We start from the raw sequence: 26,890 nt of genomic DNA on the forward strand, positions 1-26,890 counted from the left end.
GGCATTTGATACCTAAGGCTTGATTAATAGAGAGGGTATTGACTTTGGTGGATGTGTGGATCCTGGGACCTAAGCAATACATGTTCAGGGATTTCTTTTTCCTTCATTACTTTGGTTGATTCCAAGCAGGATTAATGAATTCATGTTTGAATCTTGTTTCTCCATTTCTTACTTACTATCAATTTTGAAAAAATCTTAAAACCCACATACACTTCCCCCTCCCCATTCGTGGTTTCTCCATTTGCGGTTTCATATAATCGCAATTTTTTTCTGGGGAGGGGAAAAATAAAAAAAAGCAGTCTTAATTTTAAAATAACCCATATTTTTTTCCTCCTTGACGCCTTCCCGGCCCTACCTGGTGGTCTAGAGGGCTTTCGGGGCAGGAGCGATCTTCCTACGCTCCTGCCCCGTGCAGATCGCCATGAGAAAATGGCTGCTGTGAGTTCCCATAGTCTCTCGAGACTACGTTGGGAACTCCCTACAGCCATTTCCTCATGGCTTTACCCGGTACTGTGCTTGGGTTCCAACTGCCAAAATCTCTGTTAAGACTTACTCCAGCCAATCTACACCCTCCCAGCCATTGAAGCCCTCCCCTGCCCATCCTTCACCAAACGGCCATACACCGACACAGACCGTGCAAGTCTGCCCAGTAACTGGCCTAGTTCAATATTTAATATTATTTTCTGATTCTAAATCTTCTGTGTTCATCCCACGCTTCTTTGAACTCAGTCACAGTTTTACTCTCCACCACCTCTCTCGGGAGCGCATTCCAGGCATCCACTACCCTCTCCGTAAAGTAGAATTTCCTAACATTGCCCCTGAATCTACCACCCCTCAACCTCAAATTATGTCCTCTGGTTTTACCATTTTCCTTTCTCTGGAAAAGATTTTGTTCTACGTTAATACCCTTCAAGTATTTGAACGTCTGAATCATATCTCCCCTGTCTCTCCTTTCCTCTAGGGTATACATATTCAGGGCTTCCAGTCTCTCCTCATACGTCTTCTGGCGCAAGCCTCCTATCATTTTCGTCGCACTCCTCTGGACCGCCTCAAGTCTTCTTACGTCTTTCGCCAGATACGGTCTCCAAAACTGAACACAATACTCCAAGTGGGGCCTCACCAATGACCTGTACAGGGGCATCAACACCTTCTTCCTTCTACTGACTACGCCTCTCTTTATACAGCCCAGCATCCTTCTGGCAGCAGCCACTGCCTTGTCACACTGTTTTTTCGCCTTTAGATCTTCGGACACTATCACCCCAAGGTCCCTCTCCCCGTCCGTGCATATCAGCTTCTCTCCTCCCAGCATATACGGTTCCTTCCTATTATTAATCCCCAAATGCATTACTCTGCATTTCTTTGCATTGAATTTTAGTTGCCAGGCATTAGACCATTCCTCTAACTTTTGCAGATCCTTTTTCATATTTTCCACTCCATCTTCGGTGTCTACTCTGTTACAAATCTTGGTATCATCTGCAAAAAGGCACACTTTTCCTTCTAACCCTTCAGCAATGTCACTCACATATATATTGAACAGGATTGGCCCCAGCACCGAACCCTGAGGGACTCCACTAGTCACCTTTCCTTCTTTCGAGCGACTTCCATTAACCACCACCCTCTGGTGTCTGTCCGACAGCCAGTTTCTGACCCAGTTCACCACTTTGGGTCCTAACTTCAGCCCTTCAAGTTTGTTCAATAGCCTCCTATGAGGAACTGTATCAAAGGTTTTGCTGAAATCCAAGTAAATTACATCTAGCATATGTCCTCGATCCAGCTCTCTGGTCACCCAATCAAAAAATTCAATCAGGTTCATTTGGCACGATTTACCTTTTTGTAAAGCCATGTTGCCTCGGATCCTGTAACCCATTAGATTCAAGAAAGTACACTATCCTTTCTTTCAGCAACACTTCCATTATTTTTCCAACAACTGAAGTGAGGCTCACCGGCCTGTAGTTTCCTGCTTTAACCCTGTGACCACTTTTATGAATAGGGACCACATCCTCTCTCCTCCAATCCCCAGGAATCACTCCAGTCTCCAGAGATTTGTTGAACAAATCTTTAATAGGACTCGCCAGAACCTCTCTGAGCTCCCTTAGTATCCTGGGATGGATCCCATCTGGTCCCATCGCTTTGTCCACCTTCAGTTTTTCAAGTTGCTCATAAACACCGTCCTCCGTGAACGGCGCAGAATCTACTCCATTTTCTCGTGTAACTTTGCCAGACAGTCTTGGTCCTTCTCCAGGATTTTCTTCTCTGAACACAGAACAGAAGTATTTGTTTAGCACATTTGCTTTCTCCTCATCACTCTCCACATATTTGTTCCCAGCATCTTTTAGCCTAGCAATTCCATTTTTTATCTTCCTCCTTTCACTAATATATCTGAAAAAATTTTTATCTCCCTTTTTTACATTTTTAGCCATTTGTTCTTCCGCCTGTGCCTTCGCCAAACGTATCTCTCTCTTTGCTTCTTTCAGTTTCACCCTGTAGTCCTTTCTGCTCTCCTCTTCTTGGGTTTTTTTATATTTCATGAACGCCAACTCTTTCGCCTTTATTTTCTCTGCCACTAGGTTGGAGAACCATATCGGCTTCCTTTTTCTCTTGTTTTTATTGATTTTCTTCACATAAAGGTCCGTAGCCATTTTTATCGCTCCTTTCAGCTTAGACCACTGTCTTTCCACTTCTCTTATGTCCTCCCATCCTAACAGCTCTTATCCCAGGACAAGCAGGCATGATATTCTCACATGTGGGTGATGTCATCTACGGAGCCCCGATGCGGAAGCATTTTCAAGCAAACTTGATTGAAGATTTAAGTTTGCTCTGCTGCTCCACGCATGCGTGCCTTCCTGCTCCACTAGGGGGTGCATCCCCTCGTGGTCTCCAGTTCAAAATTTTCCGCGAGCCTAGAAGACGTGTTTTTCAGGCTCTGTCCCAACTGCCTTCTAGCACCGCAATTTTTTCTTGTTTTTTCACGATTAAGTCGCTGTGCGCGAATTCTTTACCTTTTTATTTGATTCCTGCTTCGTTTTCGACGACCCGGAGGCTTCCGGGTCCCCCTAGCCACGTGGCTAATCGAGCCGCGGCTACTTTCGATTTAATGTCCCGGCCTTTGACCGGCTTTAAAAAGTGCACCCGGTGCGAGCGGCTTCTTTCTCTTACAGATCCGCATCGCCGGTGCATCCTCTGTCTGGGGGCGGCTCATCCAACCGACTCCTGCCCCCAGTGCGCTAATTTCCAGAACCGGGCCCTCCGCCGAAGAAAAGGCCGCATGGCGGACCTCTTCAACCCGGACCAACCCTCCACCTCGGCCTCGAGGTCGGCCCCGGCCTCGGCCCCGGCCTTGACCTCGGCCCCGGATACCTCGGCAGCGCCTAGAGACTCGACCCCGAAGTCCTCGGGACAACAGAAAGCCTCGGCCCCGGGTAAGTCCCCTCTTCAGGTCCTGTAACAGCGAAGAAGCCAGCCTCGGGGACAACGTCGACGCATGGCGGAAGCCCCATGCTTACAGCCCTGTCTAAGCCCTCCAAGCCTTCGGGCCGTGCCTCCACCACACGGGAATACTCTAATACGAGGTCGCCCCCGGTGGAGTGCACCGAGGCAGTGGACATGCCTTCGATGATGTCCGTGCCCGTCTTCCAGGACCTACTCCGAGCGATGATCACGTCGGAGCTGTCCGCTGCAATGGCCCAGTTTCAATCGGCCTCGACCTCGAATGTGCCAGACCAGCCTGAGCCTCGCACCGAACAACCTCGAGGAAAGGTGCGCAATCCTCGCCGCATCCCATCCTCCTCGGACTCCTCGCCGAGGCGCCCGAGACGTTCCCCCTCCGCAGACCGCCGAGGGGCAAAACGTCGGGCTAAAACCACAGAAACCTCGAACCGCCGTACCTCCAAGAAGGCCCGAGGTTCACCAACCCTACGAGGCCGTTCTCCCACACCTCGTACGGGACCACTAAGGGTGGCTGAGTTATCACTCTCCAACCCGCGCATCCTCCGAACTCCCCCTCGGACGTATTCTCCGAGGGAGTCTGGATCGAGGTCACCAATCCGACATCGATCGGTACCCCTAACTCCGGCATCGTCTCCGAGGGGCTCCTCGAGACGCCGAAGATCGACAACCCCGGAACACTCTCACAGTGCTTCCCCAGCCTCGGAGCATGGATTAGAGCATGAACCTCGATACTCGAGGGAAGCCTCCCCATCCTCCACCCGACGAAGGTCTCGTTCCCCGACCCCACACGGGGCGCCGGGAACATCTCGCCCATCCTTCACTCGCTTTGTCCAAAACATGGGCCACGCATTGGACTTAGACCTCCAGTCCGACTCCAGATACTCTAAGGAGTACCTGGCGGAACTGGATATGCCATCATTGCCCAGAGAGTCCCTTCGCTTACCACCTAGCCCGGTACTCCAACAGGCCTTCTTCAGGAACCTGGAGACCCCCTACATGGTCACGGCCGTACCCTCCAAAATGGAGGCCAAGTACCGCACAGTACCTTACCCGGGATTCGAGCAACCACAGCTCTCCCACCAATCGCTGCTAGTAGAATCTTCCTTGAAAAAGGCTCACCCGTCCCGGGTCTCAGCAGCGGTCCCCCCAGGCCGAGAAGGCCGAACCCTGGACAAGTTCGGCAGGAGACTATACCAAAACGCAATGATGGCATCTAGGGTGCAAAGCTACACTTTCACCTTCACATCCTACCTCAAACACCTCATTGGACTATTGAGAGCCTTTGAGACTGACCTACCGGCCTCCCGGCAAGGAACGTTCGGCCAGCTTTTAGAGTCCCTCTCCAACCTGCGCCTCCATCTATTCCACGCGGCCTACGATGGCTTCGAACTCTCCTCCAGAGAAGCAGCCTTCGCTATCGCCATGCGCCGACTAGCTTGGCTGCGCCTGGTCGACATGGATCCCAACTTACAGGACCGTTTGGCTAACCTCCCCTGCGTGGGAAAGGAATTGTTCGATGACACTATCGAGGCGGCTACAAAACGCCTCTCCGAACATGAACGCTCGTTTGCCTCCCTTGTCCGGCAAAAGCCCAAACCGCCAGCGTCCAGGCCGTATAGGGCCCCTCCGTGCCGCTACCCACAAAAGTCCACCCCTGCTTTCTTGCGGCCCCCACCCAGGCGTCCGCAAGCCCACCACAGGGCCATGCCCAAGTCCCAACCACCTGCGACCACCAAACCATCCCCGTCCTTTTGACGGGACACGCGGAAGGGGGCGGGCCCCCTCCGCCATAGTCCCAGGCCTCCTTCCCATCGGGGGTCGACTCAAAGCCTTTTACCCTCGCTGGGAACAAGTCACGTCGGACGCATGGGTCCTTGGCGTGATCTCATCAGGGTACTCTCTTAACTTTCGGGCCATTCCCCCGGACAACCCCCCAAGGAATTGCCCTCCCAACCGGACTCAGCTATCCCTACTCCTCTCCGAAGCTCGAGACCTGCTTCGCCTGAGAGCAGTGGAGAAGGTTCCCCCCGACCAACGGGGGAAGGGCTTCTACTCCCGTTACTTCCTGGTACAGAAAAAAACAGGAGACCTACGCCCAATACTAGACTTGAGACGCCTCAACAAATTCCTGGTACGGGAAAAGTTTCGGATGCTCTCATTACCGACACTTTACCCCCTGATCGACGAGGGCGACTGGCTCTGCTCCCTCGATCTCAAGGAGGCGTACACACATGTCCCAGTGCACCCCGCTCACCGCAAGTTCTTGCGTTTCCAGGTAGGGGACTGGCACCTACAATACCGAGTCCTCCCCTTCGGACTAGCATCATCACCTCGGGTCTTCACCAAGTGCCTCGTGGTGGTAGCAGCAACCTTACGTTCCCAGGGCCTCCAGGTATTCCCCTACCTGGACGACTGGCTAATCAAAGCCCCGTCCAGGGAAGGGGTTATCTCAGCGACCCAACAGACTATTCCCTACCTACAAAGTCTGGGGTTCGAAATAAACTTCCCAAAATCTCAACTACGCCCCTCGCAGTCCCTACAGTTCATCGGGGCCACGCTGGACACTGTTCGCCTCCGTTCCTTCCTCCCCCCTCCGCGCCTGGAGGCGTTAGTAAGTCTGAGCCGAAGGATCTCCCTGCTGACCTCGGTATCAGCTCGACAGATGATGACCCTCCTGGGCCACATGGCCTCCACCGTCCATGTCACACCCTTCGCCCGCCTCCATCTGAGAATCCCTCAATGGACCCTGGCGTCTCAATGGCGTCAAGACCGGGACCCGATCGACCGCCCCGTGACAGTGACTCCTTCATTGCAACGATCGCTCCGCTGGTGGGCCGACTCTTCAAATCTTTCCAAAGGTTTGCTCTTCCTCACCCCACCCCACAGCAAGGTACTCACCACGGACTCGTCGGAGTACGCTTGGGGAGCCCATCTGGACGGCCTACGCACCCAAGGAATGTGGTCAGCACAAGACCGTCGCTGCCACATCAACGTGCTAGAACTTCGGGCCATCTATCTCGCAGCTGTAGCCTTCCAACATCTGCTCCACGACCGAGTGGTTCTCATCCGAACCGACAACCAGGTAGCGATGTACTACGTAAACAAACAAGGGGGGACAGGGTCTTGGTCCCTTTGTCGGGAAGCCCTGCGCCTCTGGAAATGGGCAATCTCCAACAACACCTTCCTCCGAGCGGTGTACATACAAGGAGAACAAAACTGCCTGGCGGACAGACTCAGCCGCCTCCTCCAGCCACACGAGTGGTCACTACACTCTCAGACCCTACGAGGGGTGTTCGAACGGTGGGGGACTCCTCAAATAGACCTGTTCGCGTCCCCTCACAACCACAAGCTGCCTCTCTTCTGCTCCCGGATATACTCTCCGGACCGGCTCGAGGCCGACGCCTTCCTCCTCGACTGGGAGGGAAGGTTCCTGTACGCGTTCCCGCCGTTTCCTCTGATACTGTGGACGCTTGTCCACCTGAAAACAGTACAAGCCACCCTGATCCTGATCGCCCCTCGCTGGCCACGCCAGCCGTGGTTTTCCCTTCTACTTCAACTCAGTGTCAGAGATCCACTGCCTCTGCCTCTGTTTCCCTCTCTACTGTCACAGGGTCAGGGTTCACTGTTACATCCCAATCTTCAATCTCTTCATCTGAATGCTTGGTTTCTCTCCCCCTGACTGCTCTCCCCGTGTCTCAATCAGTCAAGGAGATATTGGAGGCCTCTAGAAAAACCTCGACGAGAACCTGCTACTCCCAAAACTGGACCAGATTCTCAACCTGGTGCTCCTCCCACAGCCAGGACCCGGTGTCGGTCCCCGTCCCCCTGGTCCTTGACTATCTACTTCAACTATCTCATTCCGGCCTAAAGACCAACTCCATTCGAGTACACCTCAGTGCGATTGCGGCCTTTCATCAGCCCCTGGAAGGGAAAGCCCTCTCGCTCCATCCCTTAGTCACTCGCTTCATGAAGGGTCTGCTGAACGTCCACCCCCCTCTCAAACCTCCCCCGGTGGTTTGGGACCTTAATGTGGTTCTGGCTCAACTAATGAAACCTCCATTTGAGTCACTAGACAAATGCCATCCAAAATTCCTCACTTGGAAGGTAATTTTCTTACTCGCGCTCACGTCCGCACGGCGGGTTAGTGAGCTACAAGCTCTGGTAGCGGACCCACCCTTCACGGTATTCCATCACGACAAGGTGGTACTCCGCACCCATCCAAAGTTCCTACCCAAAGTAGTGTCTGATTTCCATCTCAATCAGTCCATTGTCTTACCCGTGTTTTTTCCCAAGCCCCACTCTCACCCCGGAGAAGTGGCGCTCCACACTCTTGATTGCAAAAGAGCGTTGGCCTTTTACCTCCAACGCACTCAGCCATACCGAAAAGTCCCACAACTGTTTCTGTCCTTCGACCCAAACCGGTTAGGCCACCCAGTTTCCAAACGCACCTTGTCCAACTGGTTGGCCGACTGCATCTCCTTTTGCTACGCTCAGGCTGGTCTCGCGCTGCATGGTCGAGTAACGGGACACAAAGTCCGAGCGATGGCAGCCTCCGTAGCGTTTCTCAGGTCCACACCTATTGAGGAAATCTGCAAGGCTGCCACGTGGTCTTCGGTTCATACCTTCACCTCCCACTACTGTCTGGACTCCCTGTCCAGAAGCGATGGCCGGTTCGGCCAATCGGTATTGCGAAATCTATTTGCTTAAATTGCCAACTTCCCTCCATCCCTCTTCAGTAAGCTTGGAGGTCACCCACATGTGAGAATATCATGCCTGCTTGTCCTGGGATAAAGCACAGTTACTTACCGTAACAGGTGTTATCCAGGGACAGCAGGCATATATTCTCACAACCCGCCCACCTCCCCGAGGTTGGCTTCTTGGCTAGTTAAGTGAACTGGAGACCACGAGGGGATGCACCCCCTAGTGGAGCAGGAAGGCACGCATGCGTGGAGCAGCAGAGCAAACTTAAATCTTCAATCAAGTTTGCTTGAAAATGCTTCCGCATCGGGGCTCCGTAGATGACGTCACCCACATGTGAGAATATATGCCTGCTGTCCCTGGATAACACCTGTTACGGTAAGTAACTGTGCTTTTCTTCAGGTACTTTCCCATTGCATTAAAGTCTGTACGTTTGAAATCTAGGACTTTAAGTATCGTGCGGCCGCTCTCCACTTTAGCCGTTATATCAAACCAAACCATTTGATGATCGCTACTACCCAGGTGAGCACCCACTCGAACATTAGAGATACTCTCTCCATTTGTGAGGACCAGATCCAATATCGCTTTTTCCCTTGTGGGTTCCGTCACCATTTGTCTGAGCAGAGCCTCTTGAAAGGCATCCACAATCTCCCTACGAAGGAAAAGAGAACCACAGCGACAACTTTTAACTTCAAGAAAGGAAACTACAAAGCGATGAGAGTAATGGTAAGAAAGAAACTTAGGAACAGCTCAGAGAAATCGCAGACTATAAAGCAAGCCTGGTCTTTATTCAAGGACACAGTAAGCGAGGCATAAAATCCGTATATCCCTAGATTTAGAAAAGGATGCAAAAAGAGCCAAACAAAAGACCCGGCATGGATAACTAAAGAAGTGAAGAAAGTGATAGGAGATAAGAAAAATTCATTCCGGGAATGGAAAAAGGACAAAACCAGGGAGAACTGGAAAGAGCACAGGAAGCATCAAAAAGAATGTCACCTCATGGTTAGAAGAGCAAAACGAGAATATGAAGAGTTGCTAGCACGAAATTTCAAACCATTCTTCAGATATGTTAAAAGGAAGCAGCCGTCAAAGGAGGAGGTGGGACCGCTGGATGACGGAGATAGGAAAGGAGTGATCAAGGAGGAAAAAGAAGTGGCGGATAGACTAAACATGTTCTTTTCGTCAGTATTTACAAATGAGGACACATCCAACATGCCGGAACCTGAAAAAATCTTCAAAGGTGATCAAGCAGAAAAATTAACATCCATGGAGGTAAGCCTTGAAGACGTACACAAGCAGATAGATAGATTAAAAACTGACTAAAGGAGGAAATAGCGGAAGTACTACAGCAGGTTTGCAATCTATCCCTGAAAATAGGCGTGATCCCGGAGGATTGGAAGGTAGCTAACGTTACACCCATCTTCAAAAAAGGATTGAGAGGCAACCCGGGGAACTACAGACTGATAAGTTTGACTTCGGTTCCGGGAAAGATGGCGGAAGCGCTGATAAAAACCAGCATCGATGAGCATCTAGAAAGGAAAAAAACGGATGAAAACAAGCCAACATGGCTTCTGCAAGGGAAGATCGTGCCAAACGAACTTATTGCACTTCTTCAAAGGAATTAACAAACGATGGACAAAGGGGACCTCATTGACATCATATACTTGGATTTCCAGAAAGCCTTTGACAAGGTACCCCATGAACGCCTACTGCAGAAACTGAAGAACCATGGGGTGGAAGGAGACGTACATAGATAGATCGGAAATTGGTTGGCAGGTAGGAGACAAAGGGTGGGAGTGAAGGGCCACTACTCGGACTCGAGGAGGGTCAAGAGTGGTGTTCCGCAGGGGTCGGTACTAGAGGTCTGCACGGGAACGGGGATTGCGGGAATCCCGCGGGGGGTCCCACAGGAATCCCCCCATAACCCACGGGACTCCCATGGGAACCCCCCTCTGGCCCACGGGACTCCCACGGGGACACCCCTCTAGCCAACGGGACTCCCACGGGGATGGAAGGCTTTGGAAGAAGGGTTTGTCCATATAATATAATGGACACGTCAGCCTTCTTCATCAACACCATTTTTCCATCTTGGTTCAGTCGATTATTTTATCTCACCTTGACTATTACAATGCCCTTTACCTCACTATTACAAAAACCTGTCTTTCTAGACTACAATTGGTCCAGAATACAGCTGCTAGATTGATTTTCGGGAAATGCAAGTTTCATTCAACTTGTACCATCTTTTAATCTTTGTAAACCGCATAGAATTTCACGGTCCTGCGGTATATAAGCTGTTATTATTATTATAAGTTAATTACCTGAACAGAAAACAAAAAAAGGGTTCCACCAAAGAGATTCCACAAGGAAAACAGCAGCACAAACACAAAAGAAACTGTGGAATTGATGATCCTGTCAGAAGTAATTGCTGCTTTTTATGGGGACGGGCAGGGATGGAGGTAATTCCTTGCGGGGATGGGTGGGGATGGAGAGGATCCTGATGGGGACGGAGAGGATCCTGATGGGGACGGGTGGGGTTGAGTGGGATTTCTGTCCCTGTGCAACTCTCTAGTCGGTACTCGGACCGCTGATGTTCAATGTATGTATGAATGATCTAGAAACAGCAACGAAGTGCGAAGTAATAAAATTTGCAGACGACACCAAACTATTTAGTGGGGTTAGGACTAAAGAGGACTGTGAAGATGTACAAAGGAACCTGAACAAACTAGGAGAGTGGGCGAAAAGATGGCAGATGGAGTTTAATGTAGAGAAATGTAAAGTCGTGCATGTAGGAAACAGAAATCCGATGTACGATGGGAGGGCTGGTAATGGGTGAAAGCCTAGAAAAGGACTTAGGGGTACTGGTGGACAGGACAATGAAGTCGTTGGCACAGTGCGCAGCGGCCTCTAAGAAGGCGAACAGGATGCTAGCTATTATCAAGAAAGGTATTACAACCAGAACGAAAGAAGTTATCCTGCCGTTGTATCGAGCGATGGTGCGCCCGCATCTGGAGAACTGCGTCCAGTATTGGTCGCCGTACCTTAAGAAGGATATGGCGATACTCGAGAAGGTTCAGAGGAGAGTGACGCGACTCGTAACAGGTATGGAAACCTTTCATACGCTGAAAGATTAGAGAAACCGGGGTTCTTTTCCCTGGAAAAGCGGAGACTTAGAGGGGACATGATAGAGACTTACAAGATCATGAACGGCATAGAGAAAGTGGAGAGGGACAGATTCTTCAAACTTTTGAAAACTACAAGAACGAGAGGGCATTTGGAAAAATTTAAAGGGGACAGATTCAGAACCAATGCTAGGAAGTTCTTCACCCAAAGGGTGGTGGATACCTGGAATGCGCTTCAAGAGGGTGTGATAGGACAGAGTATGGTATTGGGGTTCAAGAAGGGATTAGATAATTTCCTGAAGGAAAAGGGGATAGAAGGGTATAGATAGAGGATTACTATACAGGTCCTGGACCTGATGGGCCGCCGCGTGAGCGGACTGCTGGGCATGATGGACCTCTGGGCTGACCCAGCAGAGGCACTGCTTATATTCTTATAAATTACCAGACTATGAATTTGGTACTGTATTATTATTATACTAGTGTTTAAGCCCGTTACATTAACGGGAGCTAGAATATATGTCTGTCTGTCTTACTTTCTGTGTCTCTCCCTGCCCCTGTCTCTCTTCCTTTCTTTCTGTCTTTCTCCCTCCCGATGTCTGTCCTTCTTTCTTTCTGGTTCTCTCTCTGGCACCCTGGAGGAGACCGCGGCGCTACAGCTACAACTTCGGCCGGTGCGGGAGGCAGCAGGCACCGGCGAAGACAGCGGCAGGAGGGAGGGAGAAGCAGCCAGAGTAGGAAGCAGGCAGCGAAGGACACAAGCAGCGTGGGGTAGCGGTGAGAGGGAGCTCCGCCCACCCCCATTGTCACCGCCAGTGTCACCACCAGAGCGCCCGGACTCCCCCTTAAAAAGGGGGGAGCCAACGGCGCGCAGCCATTCGGCACGCAGCAAAGGCGCTCGCCTTAGCGAGACCGCCTTTGCGAAGGAGCCTGGAGAAGGAGCCAGGAAGCTAACTGAGAGCCCCAAAACATAAGTAACATTCCGGTTGTTTGTTGTTTTATTTTTGACCTAGCCGCACAACACACACCTAAACAAGCTCTCACAATCAATTTAGCAGCAGCATCACAACTCAAAACCGACAACCAACAGAAGGACAGATAACAGGAGGTCAGGTCACACAACTGAGAAGGAGAACAGGATATGAGCACCCACAGAAGACAGAAGATGAGCTTTCCAGTCTTCTGCACCAGCTGCAGTATGTATGACTACCTCCCCTCGGGGACTAGGGCATACTTTTGCAGCCGATGCAAGGAGCTGGACAGCCTGAAACTGCAAGTCCGGCTACTGGAAGGAACTGTGATAGAGCTGGAAGAACTCCTTGCCAAGAAAGAAGAAAACCGCATGCAGGAGAAGTTGCTAGGGGAGTCCAACACCAGTGAAGTGATCATGGAATTGGAGAGATTCATCGAGGAAGCCCACCAGGAGGTCCCAGGACTGGAGATCCCAGCAACCATGGAGGAGGGTCCAGGCGATACGGAAGGAGGCACCGCTAAAACTGAAGAAGAGACTGAAGCGGAGGGCCCAGGCGATACGGAAGGAGGCACCGCTACAACAGATGAAGAGACTGAAGCGGAGGTAAAAGATGAACACACACTTAGCGGAAATGAGAGCCCGTCTGGGAATCCACCACAGAAGAGAGAAAACAGGTCCTACACCTTGGATACAGACTTGCGTCCTCCTAGGAACCCCCGAATAAAGAAGACAGGGATCATTGTTGGAGATTCCATCATACGCAATGTGGATAGCCACATTTCAGGAGGAAGGGAAGATAGACTGGTCACCTGCCTGCCTGGCGCTAGGGTGAAGGATGTGGCCAGCAGGATCACCAGGATCATAGACAGCGTGGGAGGAGAGGACACTGCTGTGATTATCCACGTTGGAACCAATGATGTGAGCGGACGGAAGTACAACAGGGAAGAAATGAAGGGCCAACTCCGCTCACTCGGAAGAAAGCTGAAGGTCAGGGAGGTGAAAGTGGTCTTCTCAGAAATCCTCCCAGTACCGAGAGCAGATGGAAAGAGGCAGGAGGAGCTGCGAGCAATCAATGCCTGGATGAGACGATGTTGCGATGAGGAAGGATTTGACTTCGTGCGCAACTGGACGGCATTCTGGGGAAGCAGATACTATAGGAACGACGGCCTACACCTTATCAAGCAAGGAGCAAGAGTCTTGGCTGAAAATATGAAGAAGACCATTGAGAAGGCTTTAAACTAAGGAACAGGGGAGAGCCGACAGTCAACATCCAGTCGATGGCCCAAGCATCAGGTGATCCCAAAGATGGATCTACAAAAAACGGCTCAGATAAATGGGAGGATCATGCTGAAATTGAAAGTGACAGAGAAAGAGCGCAAAATGAAACAAAAAGAGTTATAAAGACTAAAAAGTCCAAGAAGACAACACAAAGGGAGCTCAAATGTATGTATACGAATGCCAGAAGCTTATCAAACAAAATGGGGGAACTGGAAGCACTAGCAAGACGAGAAGAACTAGATATCATTGGAATAACCAAAACTTGGTGGAATGAAGAGAATGAATGGGACACAGTACTGCAGGGATAGAAACTATACAGAAGAGATAGAATGGGGCAAAGAGGGGGAGGTATTGCCCTGTATATCCATGAAGGAGTAGAGTCCATCAGAGAAGGGAAGACGGAAAGGAAAAACTGGAGTCCCTCTGGATAAAGATTCCAAGACAGAGCGGAGCAGACACAAAAATTGGCCTCTACTATCGACCCCCAGCACAGACGGAAGAAACAGGCACAGCAAAGATAGAGGAAATCAACCATGAATGTAGAACAGGTAACGTAACGATCATGGGAGACTTCAACTTTCCAGGGATAAACTGGAACCTAGGAACCTCAAATTTCGGCAGGGAAACAAAGTTCCTGGAAATAATAGGAGACTGCTTCTTGGAACAACTGGTGGGAGAACCGACAAGAGGAACCGCAACCTTGGACTTAGTCCTAAATTGCATAACTGGAAGGACAACAGACATGGAAGTCACGGTCCTGCTGGGGACGAGCGATCACAACATAATCAATTTTAAAATTGGCATTGCGACGGGGAAACGAACCACAACTTTTAACTTCAGAAAAGGGAACTATGACAGCATGAGAGCCATGGTAAAAAAACGACTCATGAAAACGACAGCCAAAATCAAAATGGTCAACCAAGTATGGTCCCTACTAAAGAATACCATCACTGAAGCGCTAATTCTCTACATTCCGCAGATATCCAAAGGAAGGAAAAATAAGAACAAAGGAGAACCAGCTTGGCTAACTAAAGGGATGAAGGATGTGGTAAGGGAAAAGAGGAACTCATTTAAAAAATGGAAACGTGAACGAACAACGGAGGCCTGGAACAGTCACAAGGTCGACCAGAAGAAGTGTCACAAGGTGGTAAGAGACGCCAAAAAGGCCTATGAGGAAAAGATAGCGCAAGAAGCCAAAAACTTCAAACCCTTTTTTAGATACATAAAAAGGAAAAAAACAGCAAAGGAGGCAGTGGGCCCTCTCGATGACCAAGGAATAAAAGGGTGCATCAAGGAAGACAAATGGATTGTGGATAGGCTAAATTCATTCTTCGCATCTGTCTTTACCGAGGAGGACACTGCATCAATGCCCGAACCAGAGAAAGTATTAAAGGGAGAAATTGAGGATAGCCTCATCACAGTGGATGTGGACTTGGACATGATATACTGTCAGATCGATAGACTAAGAAGTGACAAGTCCCCTGGACCGGATGGAATTCACCCAAGAGTGCTAAAGGAACTTAAGGTAGAAATCGGAGAGCTTTTACAAACCCTAGCTAACTTGTCAATTAAAACCGGACGAATACCAGATGACTGGAAGATAGCCAATGTCATTCCAATCTTCAAAAAAGGATCGAGAGGAGAATCTGGCAACTATAGACCTGTGAGTCTTATGTCGGTTCCTGGGAAGATGGTTGAAGCATTAATTAAGGATAGCATAGTGCAACACCTGGAGAATCACGACCTGATGAGAGATAGTCAACATGGCTTCAGGAAGAGGAAATCATGTCTGACGAATTTACTTCAATTTTTTGAGAAGGTGAACAAACAAATCGATAGTGGAGACCCAGTGGATATAATATACTTGGACTTCCAGAAGGCGTTTGACAAGGTTCCACACGCTAGGCTTCTGAGGAAACTACAAAGCCATGGGACTGAAGGGGATATACTAAGATGGATAGGAAATTGGCTGGAGAACAGATTGCAGAGGGTAGGCATAAATGGGAAGTTCTCGGACTGGGAAAAGGTGACAAGCGGTGTGTCCCAGGGCTCGATTCTCGGACCAATATTATTCAACATATTCATAAATGACCTGGAGGAGGAAACAACGAGCAATATAATCAAGTTCGCAGATGACACGAAACTATGTCGATCAGTTGGATCACAAAAGGACATTGAAGAACTCCAGAGAGATCTGAACCAGCTAGAGAAATGGGTGGAAAAGTGGCAGATGAAGTTTAATATAGACAAATGCAAAGCGATGCATCTGGGTACGAAAAACAAGGAACATGATTATAAAATGTTAGGTGTGATATTGGGCAAGAGCGAACAAGAAAGGGATCTTGGGGTATTGATAGACAGGACCCTGAAGCCATCGGCACAATGCGCAGCAGCGGCAAAGAAAACGAACAGGATGTTGGGCATGATAAAGAAGGGTATTACGAGTAGATCAGCGGACGTCATAATGTCGCTTTACAGAGCAATGGTCAGACCACACCTGGAGTACTGTGTCCAACACTGGTCTCCTTACCTAAAGAAGGATATAACCTTGTTGGAGAGGGTGCAGAGGCGAGCCACAAAGCTAGTAAAAGGTATGGGAAATTTGAGCTACAAAGAACGCCTCAGAAAACTAAGCTTGTTCACCCTTGAGAGGAGAAGACAGAGGGGATATGATAGAGACTTTTAAAATTCTAAAAGGTTTCGACAAAATAGAGCAAGGACTGGGAGGGAACTTTTGGACAAAGGGACTGAGTGGAAATCTTCAGAAAAAGGGCCCACAGATGCAATGCAGGGGCCCAGTGCCCAAATGAATCTAACAGGCAGGGTCGAGAGAGAACAATGGGAGCCAGGGGACCATCCAAAAAAGGGGATACTGGCTGGGGGCAGAACGGACACGCCACGGGAGGTGGATGACTGAGTAAAGGCAAGCCAGGTGGGAGCGCCGAGCCATGGAAAGAAAACAGCAGGGTGGGCGACAAATCAGGACCTATATTGCCTCTACACAAATGCGAGGAGCCTCAGGGCCAAAATGGGAGAGTTGGAAATTATAGCCAGTCAAAAAGCCCTAGACATAATTGGAATCACAGAAACGTGGTGGGCTGATGACAATAAATGGGATGTGGTCATACCAGGGTACAAACTCTACAGGAGAGACAGGACACACAAGAAGGGTGGAGGAATAGCGCTATACATAAAGGACTCCATACCCTCAACCAAAATGGAAACAGCAGTAAGGGCGGACGGCTTGGAATCAATATGGGTTAAGCTACCAGGAGGATCTGGAGCAGACATCAAATTGGGTCTATACTATCGTCCGCTTGGCCAATCGGAAGAAATCGACCGGGACCTAGAGACTGAACTGCGGCAGGTATGCAAGAATGGAAGTGTGGTGGTGATGGGGGACTTCAACTACCCTGGGATAGACTGGAGTATCGGGCACTCAAGTTGCGTGAGAGAGACCAAATTCCTGGAAGCCACGAGGGACTGTTTCCTGGAGCAGCTGGTCACGGAACCTACACGAGGAGAAGCTACTCTTGATCTAATCTTCAGTGGACTGGGGGGACCTGCAAAGGAAGTAGCAATATTAGACCCACTGGGGAACAGCGATCATAACATGATCCAGTGCAGACTAGAACTGGGATCATCCAGGGTGAAAAGAACCACAACAACAGCGCTCAACTTCAGAAAAGGGAAATATGATGCAATGAGGAAAATGGTGGGGAAGAAACTCAACGGCAGCACAAGGAAGATAGAGTCCGTAGAAAGCGCCTGGACCCTGCTCAAGCGTACGGTGCATGAAGCACAGAACCTGTACGTCCCCAGGTTCAGAAAAGAGTGCAAGAAAAATCGAATAAAGAACCCAGCATGGATAACGGCTGCTGTAAAAAAGGCAATCAATGACAAGAAAGCATCGTTCAAAAAATGGAAACAGGACCAAACGCAGGCCAACCAAAAGGAACACAAGGAAAGCCAGAAGGAGTGCCACCGAGTGGTTAGGAGAGCAAAGAGGGAATATGAAGAGAGACTAGCGGGAGAGGCAAAAAATTTCAAATCATTCTTCAGGTACGTAAAGGGAAAGCAACCAGCGAGGGAGGAAGTGGGGCCCTTGGATGATGGGGATAGAAAGGGAGTAGTGAGGGAGGAAAAAGAAATAGCTGACAAGTTAAATGACTTCTTTACGTCGGTCTTCACGAGGGAGGACACATCCAACATTCCGGAACCAGAGGCAATAGAAAATGGAGATCAAGATAGCAAGCTGGTCCAACTAGAGGTGAGCCAGGAGGATGTCCTCAGGCAGATAGACAAGCTAAAGAGCGACAAGTCGCCAGGTCCAGACGGCATTCACCCAAGGGTGCTCAAGGAATTAAGGAATGAAATAGCAGAGACACTTCAGCAAATATGCAACCTATCCCTAAAAACTGGAGAGATCCCGGAGGACTGGAAAATAGCTAATGTCACGCCCATCTTCAAGAAGGGTTCAAGGGGCGACCCGGGAAACTATAGGCCGGTGAGCCTCACATCAGTCCCGGGAAAGATGATGGAGGCGCTGATTAAGGACAGCATCTGTGATCATATAAAAAAAAATGGACAGCTAAGGTCGAGCCAGCATGGGTTCTGCAAGGGTAGGTCGTGCCTCACAAACTTGTTGTAATTCTTTGAGGGGGTAAATAGCCAGGTGGACAAAGGTGAACCCATAGACATAATTTACCTAGACTTCCAGAAAGCCTTTGATAAGGTACCACATGAGCGGTTGCTCAGGAAGCTATGGAATCACGGGGTGCGAGGGGAGGTCCACCGATGGATCAAAAACTGGCTGGCAGACAGGAAGCAGAGGGTTGGTGTAAAGGGCCACTACTCGGACTGGCAAGGGGTCACAAGCGAGGTTCCTCAAGGGTCAGTGCTGGGACCGCTCCTGTTTAACATATTCATTGACGACCTGGAGGCAGGAACAAAATGTGAGGTCATCAAATTCGCAGATGACACCAAACTATTCAGCAAGGTTGAAACCACGGTAGATTGCGAGGATCTCCAAAGGGATCTTATGACACTGGAAGAATGGGCGAAAAAGTGGCAAATGAGCTTCAACGTAGGGAAATGCAAGGTCATGCATATAGGGAGAAGGAACCCGATGTTCACTTACAAAATGGGGGGATCAATGCTAGGGGTCAGTAAGCTGGAAAGAGACCTGGGAGTGATGGTAGACACGACATTGAAGGCGTTGGCACAGTGCGCCACAGCCTCGAGGAAAGCAAACCAAATGTTAGGTATCATTAAGAAGGGTATCTCGACCAGAACGAAGGAAGTCATCCTGCCACTGTACCGGGCTATGGTGCGCCCGCATCTGGAATACTGTGTACAGTACTGGTCACCGTACCTCAAAAAGGACATGGCAATGCTTGAGGGAGTCCAGAGAAGAGCAACTAAACTGATTAAGGGTATGGAAAACCTTACATACACTGACAGACTGAAGAAGCTGGGGCTGTTCTCCCTGGAAAAGCGGAGACTCAGAGGAGATATGATAGAGACCTTCAAGATCCTGAGGGGCATCGAAAAGGTTGACAAGGACAGATTTTTCAATTTGAAAGAAACCACAAGAACAAAGGGACACTCGATGAAATTGAAGGGGGACAGGTTTAGAACAAACGCAAGGAAATTCTTTTTCACACAGAGGGTGGTGGACACATGGAACACCCTTCCGGAGGCCGTGATAGGTAATAGCACAGTACAGGGTTTCAAGGAAGACCTGGATAGGTTCCTGGAGGACAAAGGGATTGAGGGGTACAGATAAGAGCAGTGGAAGATTTAGAGATAAGTGTAGAGGTAGGTATAAAATTAGTCAGGGACCGCTGCTCAGGCAATATGCCTGATGGGCCGCCGCATGAGCGGACCGCTGGGCGGGATGGACCTCTGGTCTGCCCCGGCGGAGGCGACTACTTATGTTCTTATGTTCTTACTTAAGCATCATTATTGACGTTGTCAAATGTGACTCGGAGAGGTAATAGACTGAAATTGAGGGGCGACAGGCCCAGGACAAATGTCAGAAAGTTCTGTTTTACACAGTGAGTGATGGACGCTTAGAAATCTCTCTCAGAGGAGGCAGTGACGGAAACCTCCATTATGGGATTCAAGTGCAAGTTGGATGCACACCTCCTTGCAAATCACATTGAGGGATACGGGAAAATAAGGTCTTCATCAGGGAACACCTAGGTCTTCATCAGGGAACACCTAGATTGGCCTCCGCGTGTGAGGGTCACCGGACTAGATGGACCAAAGGTCTGATTCGGTGAAGGCATTTCTTATGTTCTTATGTCTGTCTGTCTTTCTTTCTTTCTGTCTCTCTCTCTGCCTGCTGTCTTTCTGTGTGTCTATCTTTCATTCTAATGCACTGCCAGCCTGCTTGCCTGTCTCTCTGTCTCTCCATGGCCTCCTTCTGTCTCGTCTCCCCAAAGCAAACCAAGATTGCTCCCAGGCCTCCTTTCCCTCTCCGTCCCCTCCACTTCCCTGTGCAGCAGCAGCATTTCCCGCCCTTCCCTGTGCAGAAGCAGCATTTCCCCCCCCCCACATACACACACTACCCTGTGTAGCAGCAGCATTTCCCGGCCATCCCTGTGCAGAAGCAGCATTTCCCCCCCCACACACACACACACTTCCCTGTGCAGCAGTAGCATTTCCCACCCTTCCCTGTGCAGCAGCAGCATTTCCCTGCCTTCCCTGTGTGAAAGCAGCATTTCCTCCCCCCCACACTTCCCTGTGCAGCAGCATTTCTCACCCTTCCCTGTGCAGCAGCAACATTTCCCGCCCTTCCCTGTGCAGAAGCAGCATTTCCCCCCCCCCCACATACACACACTACCCTGTGTAGCAGCAGCATTTCCCGGCCTTCCCTGCGCAGAAGCAGCATTTCCCCCCCACCCACACACACACTTCCCTGTGCAGCAGTAGCATTTCCCACCCTTCCCTGTGCAGCAGCAGCATTTCCCTGCCTTCCCTGTGCGAAAGCAGCATTTCCTCCCCCCCACACTTCCCTGTGCAGCAGCATTTCCCACCCTTCCCTGTGCAGCAGCAGCAGCATTTCCCTGCCTTCCCTGTGCAGAAGCAGCATTTCCCCCCACATACACACTTCCCTGTGCAGCAGCAGCATTTCCCCGCCTTCCCTGTGCAGAAGCAGCATTTCCCACCCTTCCCTGTGCAGAAGCAGCATTTCCCCCCCACACACACTTCCCTGTGCAGCAGCATTTCTCACCCTTCCCTGTGCAGCAGCAGCATTTCCCTGCCTTCCCTGTGCAGAAGCAGCATTTTCCCCCCACATACACACTTCCCTGTGCAGCTGCAGCATTTACCACTGCCCCCTTCCTAGCAGTTTGTACATTTCTTAGAGTTGTTAAGGATTACATCTGAGTTGATATGATATTAGAAGTTCATATGTAGTAGTTGCAGGTGAATGTGGATTTGGAAAAGATATACTATCAGATTGACAAACTAAAAAGTGACAAATCTCCTGGACCGGATGGAATTCACCCGAAAGTATTGAAGGAGCTTAAGGTTGAAATTGGGGAACTATTACAAATCCTAGCTAACATGTCAATTAGAACCGGGCAAATACCAGATGACTGGAAGATAGCGAATGTCTTCCCAATATTCAAAAAAGGATCGAGAGGAGAACCGGGCAACTATAGACCTGTGAGTCTTACGTCGGTTCCTGGGAAGATGGTTGAAGCGCTAATTAAGGATAGCATAGTGCAATACCTGGAAAAACACAACCTAATGAGAGGTAGTCAACACGGCTTCAGGAAGGGGAAGTCATGTTTGACAAATTTACTTCAATTTTATGAGATAGTGAACAAACAAATCGATATCGGAGACCCGGTGGATATAATTTACTTAGACTTCCAGAAAGCGTTCGACAAGGTTCCGCACGCAAGGCTCATGAAGAAACTACTAAGTCATGGAATTGATGGAGACGTGCTCAGATGGATTGGCAAATGGCTTGCAAACAGAATGCAGAGGGTAAGCATAAATGGGAAATTCTCAGATGGGAGATGGTGACTAGTGGTGTGCCCCAGGGCTCGGTTCTTGGGCCCATCTTGTTCAATATCTTTATAAATGACCTGGAAGAGGAAACAACAAGTAATATAATCAAGTTTGCAGATGACACAAAACTATGTCAGGCAGTTGGCTCACTAAAGGACTGGGAGGATCTTCAGAAGGATCTGAACCAGCTGGAGAAATGGGCGGACAAATGGCAGATGAAGTTTAACATAGAAAAGTGCACCTGGGCAGGAAAAACAAGGATCATGAATATAAAATGTTAGGCGTAACATTAGGCAAAAGCGAACAAGAAAGGGACTTGAGGGTTCTGATAGACAGGAACCTGAAGCCGTCGGCTCAATGTGCGGCGGCGGCAAAGAAAGCAAACAGGATGCTGGGCATGATAAAGAAGGGGATCACGAGTAGATCAGCGGACGTTATAATGCCGCTTTACAGAGCAATGGTCAGACCACACTTGGAATACTGTGTCCAAGATATAACCCTGCTGGAGAGGGTGCAGAGGTGAGCCACGAAACTAGTAAAAGATATGGAAAATTTGAGCTACAAGGAACGCCTAGAAAAATTGGGACTGTTCACCCTCGAAAAGAGGAGGCTGCGAGGGGATATGATAGAGACTTTTAAAATATTAAAAGGATTCGAAAAAATAGACCAAGAAACATTGTTATTCACTTTCTCATATGTGACACGGACAAGAGGTCATGGACTGAAACTGAGGGGCAGCAGGCTCAGAACAAATGTCAGGAAGTTCTGTTTCGCTTGGAATGCTCTCCCGGAGCAGGTTGTGACGGAGACTACCATTCTAGTATTCAAGTGCAAGTTGGATTCACACCTTCTTGCAAATCACATTGAGGGATACGGGTAATCAAGGTCTCCTTCAGGGAGCACCTAGCTTGGCCTCCGTGTGTGCGGGTCGCCGGACTAGATGGACCTATGAATAGAAGAGTTTTTATTTCTTTTTTGAAGGTTTTGTAGTCTGTGGTTGTGGTCAATGGGTTGTAGAGTTGTAGGTTGAGTTTTGCAGCTTGAGTGGCTAGGAGGTTGTCATACAGTTTTTTTTATTTTGACATTTTTGGTTGGAGGGTGTGTGAATAGTGCGTGGGTTCTCCTATGTCTGGTTGAGGTGGATTGAAATAGTCTATTGTTTATTGCTTTAAATAGTAGGCAGTAAAATTTGAAGTGTATTCTCACTTGTATTGGGAGCCAATGTGAGTCGTGTTATGCCTCTGTGACGTGGTGATATTTCTTCAATGAGTAGACCTGTAGGGGTGTTTCCGTATTTGCACCTGAAGATTAGGCCTCTATGACCTCACCAAGCCTGAACCATTGTCTACAAGAAATCATGGTCTGCAAGAAACTATTCTGCAAGAAACTTTCCAGCATGAATTTTGCAAGAAGAAAGAAGTACACAGCTTTGTTGTTTCTGCCTGATGCATTATGGGTATGTACCAGAATGTTATACTATTCAAGGACATCTATCTGTGTCTTCATTATAGGACTGTGTGAATCTTGTGGAAGTTATACTCCTATCTGTTCTTATCTGTCTAACGGCCCTGGGTCTTCCAGCCTATATGATACTTTACACAGAAAGGCTATTCATCTAAGTTCTGTTTCTGGATTGGTCCGAGGAAGTCATCTGATGAGATCCAAGTGAGAAGGTGCTAATTAAATAATTAGTCTGAGGAAGCTCACATCTTACCACAGGTGTTCTGCACGCCACCTTTTCGTTTAATAATTAGACATGTGAAGTTACCTCGGGTGACTCTCTGCCTCAGAGAGAGAGATTCGGACTTAAAACAGCTCTGAATTCAGCACTAAAGGAAACTTGACTGCCAATGAATTATAGCCTTCCCCAGGACTGACGAACACGTGTACCTTCACCAAAGGATTTCTGACATCTCTTGGAGCTAACAAGAAAGTTTCCCTTCCACCTAATTTCGCCAGAGAGGCTAATCAGATGGTGAGCATAAGGAAATTATTATCTTATCAGCTGGGTTAGAGAAGTAGATCCGATTGTGATAGGACAAGGTTGACAAACCTGTGTGATACTGTGATCATTTGCTAATCAGGGATTATTATTATTATAAGGAATTGTTTAGTGTGTGCAACAATTAGTTTTACTTAGTTTCTAACAATTATATTGTGATAATTATGTACTGAGTTTCATTTATGTGATCAGATATTTTGTGTACAATATTTTAGACATTGCAGCTGGCTTGTGAATTATATTTTTCTATTTTCATAATAAAGATATTTCTCATTAGCCTGGGTTTTGTGTCGTATAAATAGACCAAGAAAGCTGAACCTGGATCAGCGTTTATGGTTTTCCCTAGACAACAGTATCAGACACGTAACTTGTTTATGTAACTGATTAGTACCATAAATCTTCCTACAGACCAGTCTTAGGTTTGTAATTGTTTTATCATGATTGCTGTGCATGGGAGATATAATATGTTGCAGTAGTCTATTAGACCTAGGATTAGGGATAGTACCAAGAGTTGGAATTGTTTTCTGTCGAAAAATTTTCTGATTTGTCTCAGGTTTCTCATGACTGCAAATGATTTTTTTAATTGTATTGTTGATTTGTGGCTGCATTGTACAGCCTCTGTCTATTAGCACTCCCAGGAGTTTTAAAGTAGGTTGGATGTGGTATGTTGTAGAGTTTATGATAAGGCTTGTTACGGTTGGGGTTTGTTATTTTTGAGTAGGATAAAGTTTGTTTTATCCGGATTTAGTTTTAGTTTGTGGGCTTTCATCCAAGTTGCTATTTCAAGTATTCTGTGTATTTTGTCTATCATGGATGGTGCTGGTTGGTCGAAAGGAAGGAGAATGGTGATGTTGTCTGCATAGCTGTAGGAGGTTAGAACTTGTTTGTCTAGGTAGGAGCTGAGGGAGGCAATGAACATAAGAATTGCCGCTGCTGGGTCAGACCAGTGGTCAATCAGGCCCAGCAGTCCGCTCACGTGACGGCCCTCTGGTCATAGACCAGCACCCTAACCGAGACTAACCATACCAGCGCCCGTTTTTGTTCAGCAGGAACTTGTCTAACTTTGTCTTGAATCCCTGGAGGGTGTTTTCCCCTATGACAGACACCGGAAGAGTGTTCCAGTTTTCTACCACTCTCTGGGTGAAGAACTTCCTTACGTTTGTACGGAATCTATCCCCTTTCAACTTTAGAGAGTGCCCTCTCGTTCTCCCTACCTTGAAGAGGGTGAACAACCTGTCCTTATCTACTAAGTCTATCCCCTTCAATACCTTGAATGTTTCGATCATGTCCCCTCTCAATCTCCTCTGTTCGAGGGAGAAGAGGCCAAGTTTCTCTAATCTTTCGCTGTACGGCAGCTCCTCCAACCCCTTAACCATCTTAGTCGCTCTTCTCTGGACCCTTTCGAATAGTACCGTGTCCTTCATGTACGGCGACCAGTGCTGGACGCAGTACTTCAGGTGAGGGCACACCATGGCCCAGTACAGCAGCATGATAACCTTCTCTGATCTGTTCATGATCCCCTTTATCATTCGTAGCATTCTGTTTGCCCTTTTTGCCGCCGCCACACATTGCGTGGACGGCTTCATCAACTTGTCGATCAGAACTCCCAAGTCCCTTTCCTGGGAGGTCTCTCCAAGTACCGCCCCGGACATCTTGTATTCGTGCATGAAATTTTTGTTACCGACATGCATCACTTTACACTTATCTACGTTGAAACTCATCTGCCATGTCGATGTCCATTCCCCAAGCCTGATTATGTCATGTTGCAGATTTTTGCAATCCCTCTGCATCTTCACTACTCTGAATAACTTTGTATCGTCCGCAAATTTAATCACCTCGCTCGTCGTACCTATGTCCAGATCGTTTATAAAGATGTTAAAGAGCACCGGTCAAAGCACAGAGCCCTGCGGCACCTCACTGGTGACACTCTTCCAGTCCGAGTATTGGCCATTTACCCCCACTCTCTGTTTCCTATGCTCCAGCCAGTTTTTAACCCACGTGAGTATTTCACCCTCGATTCCATGGTTCGCAATTTTCCGTAGTCGTTCATGCGGAATCTTGTTGAACGCCTTCTGAAAATCCAGATAACCAATGTTGACTGGATCGCTCTTGTCTATCTGTCTGTTTACTCCCTCAAAGAAGTGCAGCAAGTTCGTCAAACATGATCTGCCTTTGCTAAAACCGTGCTGACTGGTCCTCATCAGCCCGTGTCCATCAAGGTGATCAATGATGCTGTCCTTTATCAGTGACTCTACCATCTTTCCCAGTACCGAGGTCAGACTCACAGGTCTGTAGTTTCCCGGATCTCCCCTCGAACCTTTCTTGAAGATCGGCATACATTCGCCACCTTCCAGTCTTCCAGAATCTTTCCCGATTTGATCGATAGATTGTTGTTGAAGCAGTTCTGCTATGGTCCCTTTCAATTCCTTGATGACACTCGGATGGATGCCATCCGGTCCCAAGGATTTATCGCTCTTAAGCCTATCAATCTGCCTAAACACCTCCTCTAGACTGACCATCAATCCTGTCAGCTTTCCGACTTTGTTTCCAGCCTAATGGGTTCTGGTATGCTGTGTACATCTTCGGTAAATACAGATGCAAAAAATGTGTTCAGTTTGTTGTCAATTGCTTTGTCCTCTTTTAGCGCTCCCTTTATTCCATGGTCATCCAACGGGTCATTTCCCCTTAAATATATCAAAAGAATGGCTTGAAGTTCTTTGCCTCCTGAGCTATTTTTTCCTCGTAGTCTCTTTTGGCCCCTTTTACCGCCTTATGGCACCTGCGTTGATGTTGTTTGTGCTTGTTCCAGTTTTCATCCATTTTTGACCTTTTCCATTCCTTAAATGAAGTTTTCTTGTCTCTGATCGCTTCCTTCACCTCTACAGTGAGCCACACCGGTTCTTTGTTCCTTTTCCTCTTGGATCCCTTGATGATACATGGTATATATAGATTTTGCACCTCGGTGACTGTGTCCTTAAAAAGGCACCAAGCTTGCTTTAGCGTTTTTACAGTGCTTATCCTCTTCTTAATCTTCTTCCCTACCATGAGTCTCATCCCTTCGTAATTCCCTTTTCGGAAGTTCAGTGCCGTGGCTTTCGTTTTGGACCAATGTTTCTCCCCTGCGTCCAGATCAAAGCGGATCATATTGTGATCGCTGCTTCCCAGCGTCCCTTCTACTTCTACATCTTGTGCCAGTCCTTCCCTCTTGTCCTTTTTGATCTGTCTTGCCTGTAATCTTTCCCTCTATCTTTTTGCATGGTATCCACCAGGTATACCGGTTCCCAAACTATCGACTCTCTCTCGGTTGACTGTCGGCTTTCCCCTTCTTCCTAGTTTACAAACTTGTCC

General features: G+C 48.5%; 1 protein-coding gene across 1 annotated transcript in view; it reads left to right on the top strand.

Annotated features, from left to right (window-relative positions):
* Positions 1–26,890, top strand: part of VASP (vasodilator stimulated phosphoprotein) — a 306,350-nt gene that overhangs the window by 269,704 nt on the left and 9,756 nt on the right. The gene's annotated exons all lie outside the window — the stretch shown is intronic.

Source organism: Geotrypetes seraphini, chromosome 8 (genome assembly GCF_902459505.1).
Source record: "Geotrypetes seraphini chromosome 8, aGeoSer1.1, whole genome shotgun sequence".
NCBI lineage: Eukaryota > Metazoa > Chordata > Amphibia > Gymnophiona > Dermophiidae > Geotrypetes > Geotrypetes seraphini.